The sequence below is a fragment of the Anas acuta genome, chromosome 4 (genome assembly GCF_963932015.1).
Source record: "Anas acuta chromosome 4, bAnaAcu1.1, whole genome shotgun sequence".
Taxonomy (NCBI): Eukaryota; Metazoa; Chordata; class Aves; order Anseriformes; family Anatidae; genus Anas; species Anas acuta.
The window spans coordinates 58,894,425-58,912,608 of record NC_088982.1 but is presented as its reverse complement, the minus strand read 5'-3'; positions in this window follow the sequence as shown (position 1 = coordinate 58,912,608).

Below are 18,184 nucleotides of genomic sequence, written 5' to 3'. Positions count from 1 at the left end.
GACAATCACCTCCCTCGACCTACTAGCGATGCCGTGCTTGATGCACCCCAGGACACGGTTGGCCCTCCTGGCTGCCAGGGCACACTGCTGGCTCATATTCAACTTGCTGTCTACCACGACCCCCATATCCCTCTCTTCTAGGCTGCTCTCCAGTGTCTCATCGCCCAGTCTGTATGTGCAGCCAGGGTTTCCCCTGATGAACTCTGATGAAATCCTCCTTCCCAGCAGAATATCCTGTACAGTATTAGCTGCTCCCTGCTAATCTTCTGATGGCTAAAGTCACACTGTCTGTGCACATTTTGACAGTAACTTGGTTCCAATTACGTTCACCACAAGTTTATGCACTTTCTTCTAAAGTTATCAGGCTGAAGAAGAAGAAGAAATATGAGCTAATGGTGACTAACAGCATATTGTTGGTCATACTGCCTGCTTTTTTTTTTTTTTTTTTTTTACTTCGTTGCCTCTTTTCCTAAATATCAGGATAAGAATGCATTCAAACAAAATGAGAATAAAACAATAGAGGAATGTTACACTTTGCTTTGATTCAACATTGCATTACCCTCTCAAAGAGATGAGCCATCGTACTCCCTTGTCCCTCTGGGGACACGTTTGAAACAGTTTCTGGCAAAAGAACTCCAGGCTAATACTTGCAGATTGAGAAAAATCAGACCAAAATCTGACTATTCCAAAAATCAATCTGAAAAAAAAATATAGCAGTATCAAGTCTGAACACCCCTTAAAATCAAGCCAAAGCTAATCTATTTTCTTATATATGTGGGGTCTGAATGTTCAATACTTTTTCCCAATATATGAACATTCATGAAAGCATTTGTTTGGCATCCTGAACCTGTCAGCAGATGGTGCCCTTGGATATATTACACACAAAAAGACTACTAAATACATGGAGAATGCTTTAATCTTGAATGAGTAACGTTAATTTTTACCACTACCTTGACTTACAAATTCTTCCTCTTCCTACAGGAGAACATCACTAGAAAACAACTAGAAAAGTTCCATAAGAATATTAATATCCAGTTGAAAAATTGTAATATAAAATACCTAGTCTGTATATATAAATATGTATATGAACTGCAACTTATTAAATTTTCAAGTTTTAGTAATAAGCTGCTATTCATTCAATATAAGGAAACAAGTTATTACTCCTGGTTGCTTTTCTTTTCAGAAATTAGACAGAGCTGAGTTACCTACTTATACATCCACTTTAGTTTAAGAAATAATTGAAATTAATATCACTGCAGAAGAACTTTACCTGCTCCTGTTTCATTGCAAATTTTTAATTTACAATTTCCTTCTTAGATTGATAATCCTTCTCCTTTTTAAACAGCTATAGCTATTAGCCATGCTTTTTTAATAACTAATTTTACCAGTAAGCAGTTTAGGTGATATGCCTGAGGTTGTATTTTCTGGTTGGAAAGAATGAAGTCATTTCATTCTAATCCTGAATTAGAAGCTACAACCTCAATTCAAGAGAGGTAATGCTGTAAGGAGGAAAAAATAAAAATAAAAAAGTCAGGTATTCAAATCTCTGCAGTATTATACTGAGCCACATATGCTCTTTAGCAAATGCACACAGAATTGCACAATGTCCAGAAATACTGCAAACCATTTAAAATCAGCAAACAAACTACACTGCATAACAGGTCAGCCCTGAGTGATAAATGTGTTTGGGGGAATAAACAACACATTGAAAAAATTACTGCTGAAAGTGACAGAGTGGGTGGATAATAAGCCTAAATACAGCTTTGAACAACATCCCTGAGGGCAGACTCTGCAAATACAGTATTATATCAGTCTGGAACAGCAATCAGGAAATCACCAGGAAAGATTTCATTACTTGAAAACTAGCTAAATGAGCCTCTCCCGTGGAGAGCTGGGCAAATTTTCACATGCTGGAAAGTGAAAAAGAACATAAATAAAGCTTACAGCAACAGTTAGGTTTGGTATGCAAACAGCTGTAATTTATTAAGTACCTAGATAGGGTGAAGGAGGAGCAAGAGGGTGAATACCTGTGGGCCATTGGTTCAATTAAAACATGTCCTATGGCTAGAATAGTTAAGACAGGAGTGGCTATCAAGTGGCTTTTCTTATGCAGCTGAAAACCACAAATGGCAGATGGTACTTGAGTCCAGCTGGCATGCAACATGCATTTTCTAATTCGTTTCTTAGGAAGGAAACATTGCAGAGAGATTTCTTCTTCCATGTGCAGCAAGCGCGCTCCATCTCCCAAACACTGGAGAGAAGCAAGCAGCACATGGCCTGTCGTGAAGGTCAAAGAACATCGCTGCAGAGCCACTGGTTTGTCTAATTAACAATGTGTGTCAGCTTGTCTGGGTGTCTTGTGTTGATGCAGATTCCTGCTTCTACCTTTTTGTCTGTGTATTGCACTGGTGTGAAGGCAAATAGTTATCCTCCTGTCCTGTTGTCCCTCCTCCTCTTCCACTTCATGTGCGGAACAATTGGTGATGGAGAAAAGATTCCATCATAGTGGATTGGTTACACAAAGGGGAAGATGTTCATAGTCTATAAGCCATAAAGATTATTTGAAAGAAGTACGTATAAGAGCATTTTCATGTGTGTTTATCTAGCACTCACTGTATTCTGTATATACCTAGTTCAGGAGTTTTTAATTGACCAGATAAACATTTTTCTAAAATACTGTACTTAAAATGAAATTAAAACTATTATGAGACTGTAGGAAGAATAATGCTTTATCACTTTCAAATGATTTTAGCATTCAGTAAATCTGTGACGTTAAAAGGAGCTCATGATATGAAGTCTTGTTACTTCACACTCGGTTGTTGTAATGGTAGTCTTAAGAGTTCAGGGAAATTTTATAGCTGAAATGTAATGAGCTGGATACACGTGTTGTATTTCCAGCTACTTATTGTAACTGATGAGTGGGCTGTAAATGTGAACATCTATGGCCAGCCCTGGATATTAAATCCTTAGGAAACTAAATGAATGCTGAATTCCCAATCTAAGCCTGACAAATGCTCTCTTACTGCAGTACTCTGGTATTTAAATCACATGTACATTAACAAGAACACTGTCAATTTACATAAATGTTGTTCTTCAAGTTATTTTCTTTTGTGGCTCATCTTGCTTTTTTTTTTTTATTATTGTTTTGAAGTTTTATGACCATTCAAACTGGTACAGAACTGAGCTCTGAAGAGGCTTTTTATGCCAAATTATCAATAATAGATTGTTTCTCTCTGCCATATATTAAACATTCTCCTTTGCTTGACGTTTCCTTCTATTTTGCTGCTTTTACTTTACAAGGTTGATTATCAGAAACTGCTTAGCACATCTTAAAATACATTCAAGATGCCAGTGTAATTTCATTAGATGTCTACGTATTATGCGTATCTACTATGGTTTGTTCTATCTGGATGACTTGCTAAGATCAGAAGTCCTAGTACATTTTGTCACTTCCCAAATGCACCACAGTGCCCTGAACTGCCATCCACACACAGTGGACATTGTAGAAATGCAATAATTTGCATATCAGGGAACTCTTCATTATCAGCAACAACTGTGATGTAATTCTTCATCTAGAGGTGGTGCTCTCAATGAAATGGAGCCCCCCAGACTTTCACAGGAGTATCTTTCATATTTTTTACTGCATGCTAGGACATAAAGATGACTAGCGTTGAACCAGAATGACCATGATTTTGGATCTCTAGAAAACACTGCGTTACAGGAGGCTCAGGGGCGACCTTATCGCTTTAAGGTACTTACCTTAAAGGAGGCTGTAGCGAGGTGGGGGTTGGTCTATTCTCCCACGTGCCTGGTGACAGGACGACGGGGAATGGGCTTAAGTTGCGCCAGGGGAGTTTTAGGTTGGATCTTAGAAAGAACTTCTTTACCAAAAGGGTTGTTAGACACTGGAACAGGCTGCCCAGGGAAGTGGTACAGTCACCATCCGTGGAGGTCTTTAAAAGACGTTTAGATGTAGAGCTTAGGGATATGGTTTAGTGGGGACTGTTAACGTTAGGTCAGAGGTTGGACTCGATGATCTTGAGGTCTCTTCCAACCTAGAAATTCTGTGATTCTGTAATAATAGCTATGTTAATAATTATACTAAACAGTGAAGTACCAATTTTTATAGAATCTGAGCAACAAGAGGAGAATGGTACTGGCCATTAAAAAAGAAAGCCAGACTACAGAAGTCCATTTCCATGAAGGGGCAATACAATTCTTCTAACCAGAAATTGTATGATGTAATTTGAGGTCTTTGTAACCCTTCATCTTTTTGTTCCCGCATCTCTGGCAGCCTGCCACCTCTTTATATAAATAGTTTTGTATAACCACTATTATCATAAAGAATTAATTACTATGTTACATAGTGTTCTTTTAGCATCATTCCCTGGCATCTGTTTTTGCCTATCCTGTATCCTTGAAGGCATTCTTAAATGGTTTACAGGAGAATTCTAATTTCATGAGAACTATTTTCCTAGCATACATACAGCAGCATGGCAGGTGCCGTCTTAACACTAAGGGAACTGTAAGGAAACATAAGCCAAGGCAATAATGTACCTTTTTCCTGTACCCTTCATAAACATGAGGGGACAAAGAGATGGATATTGTAACATTAGAGAATTAGGCCAAACATGCGATGTATGTATGGTGACTGGTAAAATAACACATTTATAAAATAGTGATAGAATTAAGAAGCTTTCCATAGACCCCCAGGTACAACACAAAATCTTATTTCCACTTATGTATACAGTTTCCAGCAGCTATTCCCTAGAAAAACTCAAAACACCAGGTGCCTTTTCTGAGAGAGGTCCCTCTGACTTACTTCCAAGTACGTGTCTGAAAACACATGAGCGGGATTAAATTGCTATGATACAGAATACTACAAATGAAAGGGAAGATGAAACACTCCAAGGTACTTGCGTGGCCTTAATTTACATGGCAATTGATTACAACCACAATCTGCAGTGATTACACCATTCCCCCTTGAGACAGAAAAACGGGATTCCCGTATTACTTAAGGGGAGTGCAATCCCTCTCAAAATATGAGGGTCTGAGGTACACACACCACTGAGTACTGAAAATCTTAAGACTAGGCAGCACCGAACTGAGAAGGGAGGAGGAGTCTCTTTGGACCTTTGTGTAACAGAAAGGAAACTCAGATTTTGGCCCTAAACAATTGTTCTTAGAGACAAGCTGGGAGCTGGTTCTTTTTAACCCAGCGTCCATTTCTGCATCTTCAAAGCTAAAGAACTGGTTGGTTGCTCTGTTGAATTGTGTTCCAGGCGGAAAATCTCATGTTCCTATTAGAAGAAAGAGCTTAATGTCTTGCTTGGGTCCTAAAGATGAGTTTTGCATTCAGACGTACCCCCTCCAAGACGAACAGCTACCTTTACTTTGTGGGGCTCATATTCTGCATAAGAGATTCATAGCTTCAAGCTTCATGATGTCTCCTCTCGATGAAGGGAGGAGGTTGCAGACGTATAAGAGGGCAAGACAACTTCCCAAACTACATCGCATTGCCACAAAACTACCTCAGCATATTCCTGCCAGGGCACAAAACCCCTTTGCAAACCACCACAGATTAGACATTATGGCAAAAAAGGGTGGAGCGCATTGGTGATTTTTTTCTGCATCCTTCCAACTTCAGGTGCCAGCCAAGCTGAGATGACAGCTTGAGATTCCTACTGTGGCTTAGGCTAGGCTGTGCACCACAGAACTTGGTGCCCATAAGACGCGTTGCTTCAGAATGACATCCCCGGTGGCGACATCACTTGGAAAGTTCCTCCAAAATATTCCCTGTGTTGCGTGCTAAGTGGCACTGCCTTTACAGGGTCGTTTCCCTGAGGACCAGATCTGGGGAGCAGTGGAGGGGCAGGTGCCGATCTGTGCTCTTTAGTGACCAGCCATAGGATAGTCAAGGCACCAAGCCTGTTGGAGTTTAAGAAGTGTTTGGACTGTGCTCTTAGTCATATGGTCTGAATTTTTGGGTAGATCTGTGTGGTGCCAGGAGTTGGACTCAGTGATCCTTGTGGGTCCCTTCCAACTCAGGATATTCTATGATCATATCATTCTGTAATAAGCTGAATCACCTTCTTGGTCTTCTATCAGCATCCATCAGGAATTTAAAGAGGACTTACACCATCGAGACTCAAACTCACACCATAGACTGCAAAGCAAACCTCAGGTTTTGAACCAAGTGTTTGCTCTGATATGCCTGAAGGCGAGCTAGCAGGTGAGCCTCTTGAAAAAAAAAAATAATAATCTAACACCTCCTTTCTGAACACAGTAGGAAGGGTAAGAGTTGTAAAGACAGGCATTTATCCTGATAGCTGTAAAATTCAATGGGAAAACTGCACTCAGTTGTGAGAAACCCAGGTGAAGAAAGATGCGGAAAGATTGGGTGCACTCTCCACAGCAAAGTGAGAACGACCCTCTGAGAACAAGACAAATAGGGCTTGTTCTCCTTCCCAAGGAAGGGCAGTGAGGAAGTGGGACTGTATTCATGACCTTGTCTCTGCTGTAAAGAGACACCACAAAATTATCTGTTTACTCCAGGGTTAGAATCAAAAGTTGTAGATACTGTCCACACACGGGGCATTAGGATGTACTTAGTCACATTTGTCACGTTAAGGGGCGTAGCTGATTAACCGTTACGGGCCCGGTCAGATTCAGAGTACTGAACTAGTCGGACATTCACCAAAAATGCATTAACTGTCTGGGGGTCCGTTCAGACATTCACCAAAAACGCATTAACCGTCTGGGGGTCTGGTTGGATTCAGAACACTGAACTACCACGGATAACCACCCTCACCCTAGTTGCACTTAATGAGAGCTATCACAATGCAATCAAGTATGGTTTCTCACAGCAACAGATAAACAGGTTCTTTTGGGTTGCCAGTGATAGTGACTATCTGCAAAAGCAAGCTAGTATGCATGAAATACACAGTAATATATATATAAACACACACCTGTAAACACCTGTAACATCTGTAACATCTATAACACCTACAACATCTCTAACATCTGTAACACCTGTAACATCTGTAACACCTAAAACACCTATAACACCTGTGTATTTCACACGACCCCACGGTTGCCATGGCAACAGAATCCCATGGTTTCCATGGCATCAAACTTGTACTTCCTATAGCAACATGGCCTTGTGTTGCCTATGGCACTACAGTGTCACCACCCCATGGCAACACCCCACGGTTGCCATGGCAACGCCTCCCCACAGTTGCCATGGCAATGGAATTTTACGGTTGCCATGGCAACGCCTCCCCACGGTTGCCATGGCAACGGCATTTTACGGTTTCCATGGCAACGGCATTTTACGGTTGCCATTGCAACGGAAATTTACGGTTGCCACAGAAACGGAATTTTACGGTTGCCATAGCAACGCCTCCCAACGGTTGCCATGGCAACGGCATTTTACGGTTGCCATGGCAACGGAATATTTCGGCTGCCATGGCAACGAAATTTTACGGTTGCCATGGCAACAGAATTTTACGGTTGCCATGGCAGCACCTCCCACGGTTGCCATGGCAACGGAATTATTCGGTTGCCATGGCAACGGAATTTTACGGTTGCCATAGCAAAGCCTCCCAACGGTTGCCATGGCAACGGCATTTTACGGTTGCCATGGCAACGGAATTTTTCGGTTGCCATAGCAACGGCATTTTTCGGTTGCCATGGCAACGGCATTTTTCGGTTGCCATGGCAACGGAATTTTACGGTTGCCATGGCAGCACTTCCCACGGTTGCCATGGCAACGGAATTTTACGGTTGCCATGGCAACGGCATTTTACGGTTGCCATGGCAACGCCTCCCAACGGTTGCCATGGCAACGGCATTTTTCGGTTCCCATAGCAACGGCATTTTACGGTTGCCATGGCAAAGCCTCCCAACGGTTGCCATGGCAACGGCATTTTACGGTTGCCATGGCAACGGAATTTTTCGGTTGCCATAGCAACGGCATTTTTCGGTTGCCATGGCAACGGCATTTTTCGGTTGCCATGGCAACGCCTCCCCACGGTTGCCGTGGCAACGGAAATTTTCAGTTGCCATGGCAACGGCATTTTCCGGTTGCCATGGCAACGCCTCCCCACGGTTGCCGTGGCAACGGAAATTTTCAGTTGCCATGGCAACGGCATTTTACGGTTGCCATGGCAACAGAACATTTCGGTTCCCATGGACACGCCTCCCCACGGTTGCCATGGCAACGGAATTATTCGGTTGCCATGGCAACGGAATTTTACGGTTGCCATAGCAAAGCCTCCCAACGGTTGCCATGGCAACGGCATTTTACGGTTGCCATGGCAACGGAATTTTTCGGTTGCCATAGCAACGGCATTTTACGGTTGCCATGGCAACGGAATTATTCGGTTCCCATAGCAACGGCATTTTACGGTTGCCATGGCAACGGAATTTTTCGGTTGCCATGGCAACGGAATATTTCGGTTGCCATGGCAACGCCTCCCCACGGTTGCCGTGGCAACGGAAATTTTCAGTTGCCATGGCAACGGCATTTTACGGTTGCCATGGCAACAGAACATTTCGGTTCCCATGGACACGCCTCCCCACGGTTGCCATGGCAACGGCATTTTACAGTTGCCATGGCAACGGAATTTTACAATTGCCCTGGAAGCGCCTCCCCACGGTTGCCATGGCAACGGAATTTTACGGTTGCCATGGCAACGCCTCCCCACGGTTGCCATGGCAACGGAATATTTTGGTTGCCATGGCTACGGTATTTTTCGGTTGCCATGGCAACGGAATTTTACGGTTGCCATGGCAACGCCTCCCAACGGTTGCCATGGCAACGGCATTTTACGGTTGCCATGGCAACGGAATATTTCGGCTGCCATGGCAACGGAATTTTACGGTTGCCATGGCAACAGAATTTTACGGTTGCCATGGCAGCACTTCCCACGGTTGCCATGGCAACGGAATTTTACGGTTGCCATGGCAACGGCATTTTACGGTTGCCATGGCAACGCCTCCCAACGGTTGCCATGGCAACGGAAATTTTCGGTTCCCATAGCAACGGCATTTTACGGTTGCCATGGCAACGGAATTTTTCGGTTGCCATGGCAACGGAATATTTCGGTTGCCATGGCAACGCCTCCCCACGGTTGCCGTGGCAACGGAAATTTTCAGTTGCCATGGCAACGGCATTTTACGGTTGCCATGGCAACGGAACATTTCGGTTGCCATGGACACGCCTCCCCACGGTTGCCATGGCAACGGCATTTTACAGTTGCCATGGCAACGGAATTTTACAATTGCCCTGGAAGCGCCTCCCCACGGTTGCCATGGCAACGGAATTTTACGGTTGCCATGGCAACGCCTCCCCACGGTTGCCATGGCAACGGAATATTTTGGTTGCCATGGCTACGGTATTTTTCGGTTGCCATGGCAACGGAATTTTACGGTTGCCATGGCAACGCCTCCCAACGGTTGCCATGGCAACGGAATTATTCGGTTCCCATAGCAACGGCATTTTACGGTTGCCATGGCAACGGAATTTTTCGGTTGCCATGGCAACGGAATATTTCGGTTGCCATGGCAACGCCTCCCCACGGTTGCCGTGGCAACGGAAATTTTCAGTTGCCATGGCAACGGCATTTTACGGTTGCCATGGCAACAGAACATTTCGGTTCCCATGGACACGCCTCCCCACGGTTGCCATGGCAACGGCATTTTACAGTTGCCATGGCAACGGAATTTTACAATTGCCCTGGAAGCGCCTCCCCACGGTTGCCATGGCAACGGAATTTTACGGTTGCCATGGCAACGCCTCCCCACGGTTGCCATGGCAACGGAATATTTTGGTTGCCATGGCTACGGTATTTTTCGGTTGCCATGGCAACGGAATTTTACGGTTGCCATGGCAACGCCTCCCAACGGTTGCCATGGCAACGGCATTTTACGGTTGCCATGGCAACGGAATATTTCGGCTGCCATGGCAACGGAATTTTACGGTTGCCATGGCAACAGAATTTTACGGTTGCCATGGCAGCACTTCCCACGGTTGCCATGGCAACGGAATTTTACGGTTGCCATGGCAACGGCATTTTACGGTTGCCATGGCAACGCCTCCCAACGGTTGCCATGGCAACGGAAATTTTCGGTTCCCATAGCAACGGCATTTTACGGTTGCCATGGCAACGGAATTTTTCGGTTGCCATGGCAACGGAATATTTCGGTTGCCATGGCAACGCCTCCCCACGGTTGCCGTGGCAACGGAAATTTTCAGTTGCCATGGCAACGGCATTTTACGGTTGCCATGGCAACGGAACATTTCGGTTGCCATGGACACGCCTCCCCACGGTTGCCATGGCAACGGCATTTTACAGTTGCCATGGCAACGGAATTTTACAATTGCCCTGGAAGCGCCTCCCCACGGTTGCCATGGCAACGGAATTTTACGGTTGCCATGGCAACGCCTCCCCACGGTTGCCATGGCAACGGAATATTTTGGTTGCCATGGCTACGGTATTTTTCGGTTGCCATGGCAACGGAATTTTACGGTTGCCATGGCAACGCCTCCCAACAGTTGCCATGGCAACGGCATTTTACGGTTGCCATGGCAACGGAATATTTCGGCTGCCATGGCAACGGAATTTTACGGTTGCCATGGCAACAGAATTTTACGGTTGCCATGGCAGCACTTCCCACGGTTGCCATGGCAACGGAATTTTACGGTTGCCATGGCAACGGCATTTTACGGTTGCCATGGCAACGCCTCCCAACGGTTGCCATGGCAACGGCATTTTTCGGTTGCCATGGCAACGGCATTTTTCGGTTGCCATGGCAACGGCATTTTTCGGTTGCCATGGCAACGGCATTTTTCGGTTGCCATGGCAACGCCTCCCCACGGTTGCCGTGGCAACGGAAATTTTCAGTTGCCATGGCAACGGCATTTTACGGTTGCCATGGCAACGCCTCCCCACGGTTGCCGTGGCAACGGAAATTTTCAGTTGCCATGGCAACGGCATTTTACGGTTGCCATGGCAACAGAACATTTCGGTTCCCATGGACACGCCTCCCCACGGTTGCCATGGCAACGGCATTTTACAGTTGCCATGGCAACGGAATTTTACAATTGCCCTGGAAGCGCCTCCCCACGGTTGCCATGGCAACGGAATTTTACGGTTGCCATGGCAACGCCTCCCCACGGTTGCCATGGCAACGGAATATTTTGGTTGCCATGGCTACGGTATTTTTCGGTTGCCATGGCAACGGAATTTTACGGTTGCCATGGCAACGCCTCCCAACGGTTGCCATGGCAACGGCATTTTACGGCTGCCATGGCAACGGAATATTTCGGCTGCCATGGCAACGGAATTTTACGGTTGCCATGGCAACAGAATTTTACGGTTGCCATGGCAGCACTTCCCACGGTTGCCATGGCAACGGAATTTTACGGTTGCCATGGCAACGGCATTTTACGGTTGCCATGGCAACGCCTCCCAACGGTTGCCATGGCAACGGCATTTTTCGGTTCCCATAGCAACGGCATTTTACGGTTGCCATGGCAACGGAATTTTTCGGTTGCCATGGCAACGGAATATTTCGGTTGCCATGGCAACGCCTCCCCACGGTTGCCGTGGCAACGGAAATTTTCAGTTGCCATGGCAACGGCATTTTACGGTTGCCATGGCAACAGAACATTTCGGTTCCCATGGACACGCCTCCCCACGGTTGCCATGGCAACGGCATTTTACAGTTGCCATGGCAACGGAATTTTACAATTGCCCTGGAAGCGCCTCCCCACGGTTGCCATGGCAACGGAATTTTACGGTTGCCATGGCAACGCCTCCCCACGGTTGCCATGGCAACGGAATATTTTGGTTGCCATGGCTACGGTATTTTTCGATTGCCATGGCAACGGAATTTTACGGTTGCCATGGCAACGCCTCCCAACGGTTGCCATGGCAACGGCATTTTACGGTTGCCATGGCAACGGAATATTTCGGCTGCCATGGCAACGGAATTTTACGGTTGCCATGGCAACAGAATTTTACGGTTGCCATGGCAGCACTTCCCACGGTTGCCATGGCAACGGAATTTTACGGTTGCCATGGCAACGGCATTTTACGGTTGCCATGGCAACGCCTCCCAACGGTTGCCATGGCAACGGAATTTTTCGGTTGCCATGGCAACGGCATTTTTCGGTTGCCATGGCAACGCCTCCCCACGGTTGCCGTGGCAACGGAAATTTTCAGTTGCCATGGCAACGGCATTTTACGGTTGCCATGGCAACGGAACATTTCGGTTGCCATGGACACGCCTCCCCACGGTTGCCATGGCAACGGCATTTCACGGTTGCCATGGCAACGGAATTTTACAATTGCCCTGGAAGCGCCTCCCCACGGTTGCCATGGCAACGGAATTTTTCGGTTGCCATGGCAACGCCTCCCCACGGTTGCCATGGCAACGGAATTTTTCGGTTGCCATGGCAACGCCTCCCAACGGTTGCCATGGCAACGGCATTTTTCGGTTCCCATAGCAACGGCATTTTACAGTTGCCATGGCAACGGAATTTTACAATTGCCCTGGAAGCGCCTCCCCACGGTTGCCATGGCAACGGAATTTTACGGTTGCCATGGCAACGCCTCCCCACGGTTGCCATGGCAACGGAATATTTTGGTTGCCATGGCTACGGTATTTTTCGGTTGCCATGGCAACGGAATTTTACGGTTGCCATGGCAACGCCTCCCAACGGTTGCCATGGCAACGGCATTTTACGGTTGCCATGGCAACGGAATATTTCGGCTGCCATGGCAACGGAATTTTACGGTTGCCATGGCAACGGCATTTTACGGTTGCCATGGCAACGCCTCCCCACGGTTGCCATGGCAACGGAATATTTTGGTTGCCATGGCTACGGTATTTTTCGGTTGCCATGGCAACGGAATTTTACGGTTGCCATGGCAACGCCTCCCAACGGTTGCCATGGCAACGGCATTTTACGGTTGCCATGGCAACGGAATATTTCGGCTGCCATGGCAACGGAATTTTACGGTTGCCATGGCAACGGCATTTTACGGTTGCCATGGCAACGCCTCCCAACGGTTGCCATGGCAACGGCATTTTTCGGTTGCCATGGCAACGGCATTTTTCGGTTGCCATGGCAACGCCTCCCCACGGTTGCCGTGGCAACGGAAATTTTCAGTTGCCATGGCAACGGCATTTTACGGTTGCCATGGCAACGGAACATTTCGGTTGCCATGGACACGCCTCCCCACGGTTGCCATGGCAACGGCATTTCACGGTTGCCATGGCAACGGAATTTTACGATTGCCCTGGAAGCGCCTCCCCACGGTTGCCATGGCAACGGAATTTTTCGGTTGCCATGGCAACGCCTCCCCACGGTTGGCATGGCAACGTAATTTTTCGGTTGCCATGGCAACGGAATTCTACGGTTGCCATGGCAACGCCGCCCACGGTTGCCGTGGCAACGGAATTTTTCAGTTGCCATGGCAACGGCATTTTACGGTTGCCATGGCAACGGAACATTTCGGTTGCCATGGCAACGCCTCCCCACGGTTACCATGGCAACGGAATATTTTGGTTGCCATGGCTACGGTATTTTACGGTTGCCATGGCAACGGCATTTTACGGTTTCCATGGCAACGGAATTTTTCGGTTGCCATGGCAACGGTATTTTTCGGTTGCCATGGCAACGGCATTTTACGGTTGCCATGGCAACGGAATTTTACGGTTGCCATGGCAACGCCTCCCCACGGTTGCCATGGCAACGGAATTTTACGGTTGCCATGGCAACGCCTCCCAACGGTTGCCATGGCAACGGCATTTTACGGTTGCCATGGCAACGCCTCCCAACGGTTGCCATGGCAACGGCATTTTACGGTTGCCATGGCAACGGAATATTTCGGCTGCCATGGCAACGGAATTTTACGGTTGCCTTGGCAACAGAATTTTACGGTTGCCATAGCAACGCCTCCCAACGGTTGCCATGGCAACGGCATTTTACGGTTGCCATGGCAACAGCATTTTCGGTTGCCATGGCAACGGCATTTTACGGTTGCCATGGCAACGCCTCCCAACGGTTGCCATGGCAACGGCATTTTACGGTTGCCATGGCAACGGCATTTTTCGGTTGCCATGGCAACGGCATTTTACGGTTGTCATGGCAACGCCTCCCAACGGTTGCCATGGCAACGGCATTTTACGGTTGCCATGGCAACGGAATTTTTCGGTTGCCATGGCAACGGAATTTTACGGTTGCCATAGCAACGCCTCCCAACGGTTACCATGGAAACGGCATTTTACGGTTGCCATGGCAACGGAATTTTTCGGTTGCCATGGCAAGGGTATTTTTCGGTTGCCATGGCAACGGCATTTTACGGTTGCCATGGCAGCGGAATTTTTCGGTTGCCATGGCAACGGCATTTTTCGGTTGCCATGGCAACGGAATTTTACGGTTGCCATGGCAACGGAATTTTTCGGTTGCCATGGCAACGGAATTTTACCTTTGCCATGGCAACGCCTCCCAGCGGTTGCCATGGCAACGGCATTTTTCGGTTGCCATGGAAACGGCATTTTACGGTTGCCATGGCAACGCCTCCCAACGGTTGCCATGGCAACGGCATTTTTCGGTTGCCATGGCAACGCCTCCCAACGGTTGCCATGGCAACGGAATTTTTCGGTTGCCATGGCAACGGCATTTTTCGGTTGCCATGGCAACGCCTCCCCACGGTTGCCGTGGCAACGGAAATTTTCAGTTGCCATGGCAACGGCATTTTACGGTTGCCATGGCAACGGAACATTTCGGTTGCCATGGACACGCCTCCCCACGGTTGCCATGGCAACGGCATTTCACGGTTGCCATGGCAACGGAATTTTACAATTGCCCTGGAAGCGCCTCCCCACGGTTGCCATGGCAACGGAATTTTTCGGTTGCCATGGCAACGCCTCCCCACGGTTGCCATGGCAACGGAATTTTTCGGTTGCCATGGCAACGCCTCCCAACGGTTGCCATGGCAACGGCATTTTTCGGTTCCCATAGCAACGGCATTTTACAGTTGCCATGGCAACGGAATTTTACAATTGCCCTGGAAGCGCCTCCCCACGGTTGCCATGGCAACGGAATTTTACGGTTGCCATGGCAACGCCTCCCCACGGTTGCCATGGCAACGGAATATTTTGGTTGCCATGGCTACGGTATTTTTCGGTTGCCATGGCAACGGAATTTTACGGTTGCCATGGCAACGCCTCCCAACGGTTGCCATGGCAACGGCATTTTACGGTTGCCATGGCAACGGAATATTTCGGCTGCCATGGCAACGGAATTTTACGGTTGCCATGGCAACGGCATTTTACGGTTGCCATGGCAACGCCTCCCCACGGTTGCCATGGCAACGGAATATTTTGGTTGCCATGGCTACGGTATTTTTCGGTTGCCATGGCAACGGAATTTTACGGTTGCCATGGCAACGCCTCCCAACGGTTGCCATGGCAACGGCATTTTACGGTTGCCATGGCAACGGAATATTTCGGCTGCCATGGCAACGGAATTTTACGGTTGCCATGGCAACGGCATTTTACGGTTGCCATGGCAACGCCTCCCAACGGTTGCCATGGCAACGGCATTTTTCGGTTGCCATGGCAACGGCATTTTTCGGTTGCCATGGCAACGCCTCCCCACGGTTGCCGTGGCAACGGAAATTTTCAGTTGCCATGGCAACGGCATTTTACGGTTGCCATGGCAACGGAACATTTCGGTTGCCATGGACACGCCTCCCCACGGTTGCCATGGCAACGGCATTTCACGGTTGCCATGGCAACGGAATTTTACGATTGCCCTGGAAGCGCCTCCCCACGGTTGCCATGGCAACGGAATTTTTCGGTTGCCATGGCAACGCCTCCCCACGGTTGGCATGGCAACGTAATTTTTCGGTTGCCATGGCAACGGAATTCTACGGTTGCCATGGCAACGCCGCCCACGGTTGCCGTGGCAACGGAATTTTTCAGTTGCCATGGCAACGGCATTTTACGGTTGCCATGGCAACGGAACATTTCGGTTGCCATGGCAACGCCTCCCCACGGTTACCATGGCAACGGAATATTTTGGTTGCCATGGCTACGGTATTTTACGGTTGCCATGGCAACGGCATTTTACGGTTTCCATGGCAACGGAATTTTTCGGTTGCCATGGCAACGGTATTTTTCGGTTGCCATGGCAACGGCATTTTACGGTTGCCATGGCAACGGAATTTTACGGTTGCCATGGCAACGCCTCCCCACGGTTGCCATGGCAACGGAATTTTACGGTTGCCATGGCAACGCCTCCCAACGGTTGCCATGGCAACGGCATTTTACGGTTGCCATGGCAACGCCTCCCAACGGTTGCCATGGCAACGGCATTTTACGGTTGCCATGGCAACGGAATATTTCGGCTGCCATGGCAACGGAATTTTACGGTTGCCTTGGCAACAGAATTTTACGGTTGCCATAGCAACGCCTCCCAACGGTTGCCATGGCAACGGCATTTTACGGTTGCCATGGCAACAGCATTTTCGGTTGCCATGGCAACGGCATTTTACGGTTGCCATGGCAACGCCTCCCAACGGTTGCCATGGCAACGGCATTTTACGGTTGCCATGGCAACGGCATTTTTCGGTTGCCATGGCAACGGCATTTTACGGTTGTCATGGCAACGCCTCCCAACGGTTGCCATGGCAACGGCATTTTACGGTTGCCATGGCAACGGAATTTTTCGGTTGCCATGGCAACGGAATTTTACGGTTGCCATAGCAACGCCTCCCAACGGTTACCATGGAAACGGCATTTTACGGTTGCCATGGCAACGGAATTTTTCGGTTGCCATGGCAAGGGTATTTTTCGGTTGCCATGGCAACGGCATTTTACGGTTGCCATGGCAGCGGAATTTTTCGGTTGCCATGGCAACGGCATTTTTCGGTTGCCATGGCAACGGAATTTTACGGTTGCCATGGCAACGGAATTTTTCGGTTGCCATGGCAACGGAATTTTACCTTTGCCATGGCAACGCCTCCCAGCGGTTGCCATGGCAACGGCATTTTTCGGTTGCCATGGAAACGGCATTTTACGGTTGCCATGGCAACGCCTCCCAACGGTTGCCATGGCAACGGCATTTTTCGGTTGCCATGGCAACGCCTCCCAACGGTTGCCATGGCAACGGCATTTTACGGTTGCCATGGCAACAGCATTTTTCGGTTGCCATGGCAACGCCTCCCAACGGTTTCCATGGCAACGGCATTTTACGGTTGCTATAGCAACGGCCTTTTACGGTTACCATGGCAACGGAATTTTACGGTTGCCATGGCAACGCCTCCCAACGGTTGCCATGGCAACGGCATTTTACGGTTGCCATGGCAACGGCATTTTACGGTTGCCATGGCAACGCCTCCCAACGGTTGCCATGGCAACGGCGTTTTACGGTTGCCATAGCAACGCCTCCCAGCGGTTGCCATGGCAACGGCATTTTACGGTTGCCATGGCAACGGCATTTTTCGGTTGCCATGGCAACGCCTCCCAACGGTTTCCATGGCAACGGCATTTTACGGTTGCCATAGCAACGCCTCCCAACGGTTACCGTGGCAACGGCATTTTACGGTTGCCATGGCAACGCCTCCCAACGGTTGCCATGGCAACGGCATTTTTCGGTTGCCATGGCAACGGCATTTTCGGTTGCCATGGCAACGGAATTTTACGGTTGCCATGGCAACGCCTCCCAACGGTTGCCATGGCAACGGCATTTTACGGTTGCCATGGCAACGGCATTTTACGGTTGCCATGGCAACGCCTCCCAACGGTTGCCATGGCAACGGCATTTTTCGGTTGCCATGGCAACGCCTCCCAACGGTTGCCATGGCAACGGCATTTTACGGTTGCCATGGCAACGCCTCCCAACGGTTGCCATGGCAACGGCATTTTACGGTTGCCATGGCAACGCCTCCCAACGGTTGCCATGGCAACGGCATTTTACGGTTGCCATGGCAACGCCTCCCCACGGTTGCCATGGCAACGCCTCCCAACGGTTGCCATGGCAACGCCTCCCCACGGTTGCCGTGACAACGGCATTTTACGGTTGCCATGGCAACGGAATTTTACGGTTGCCATGGCAACGGCATTTTACGGTTGCCCTGGCAACGGAATGTTTCGGTTGCCGTAG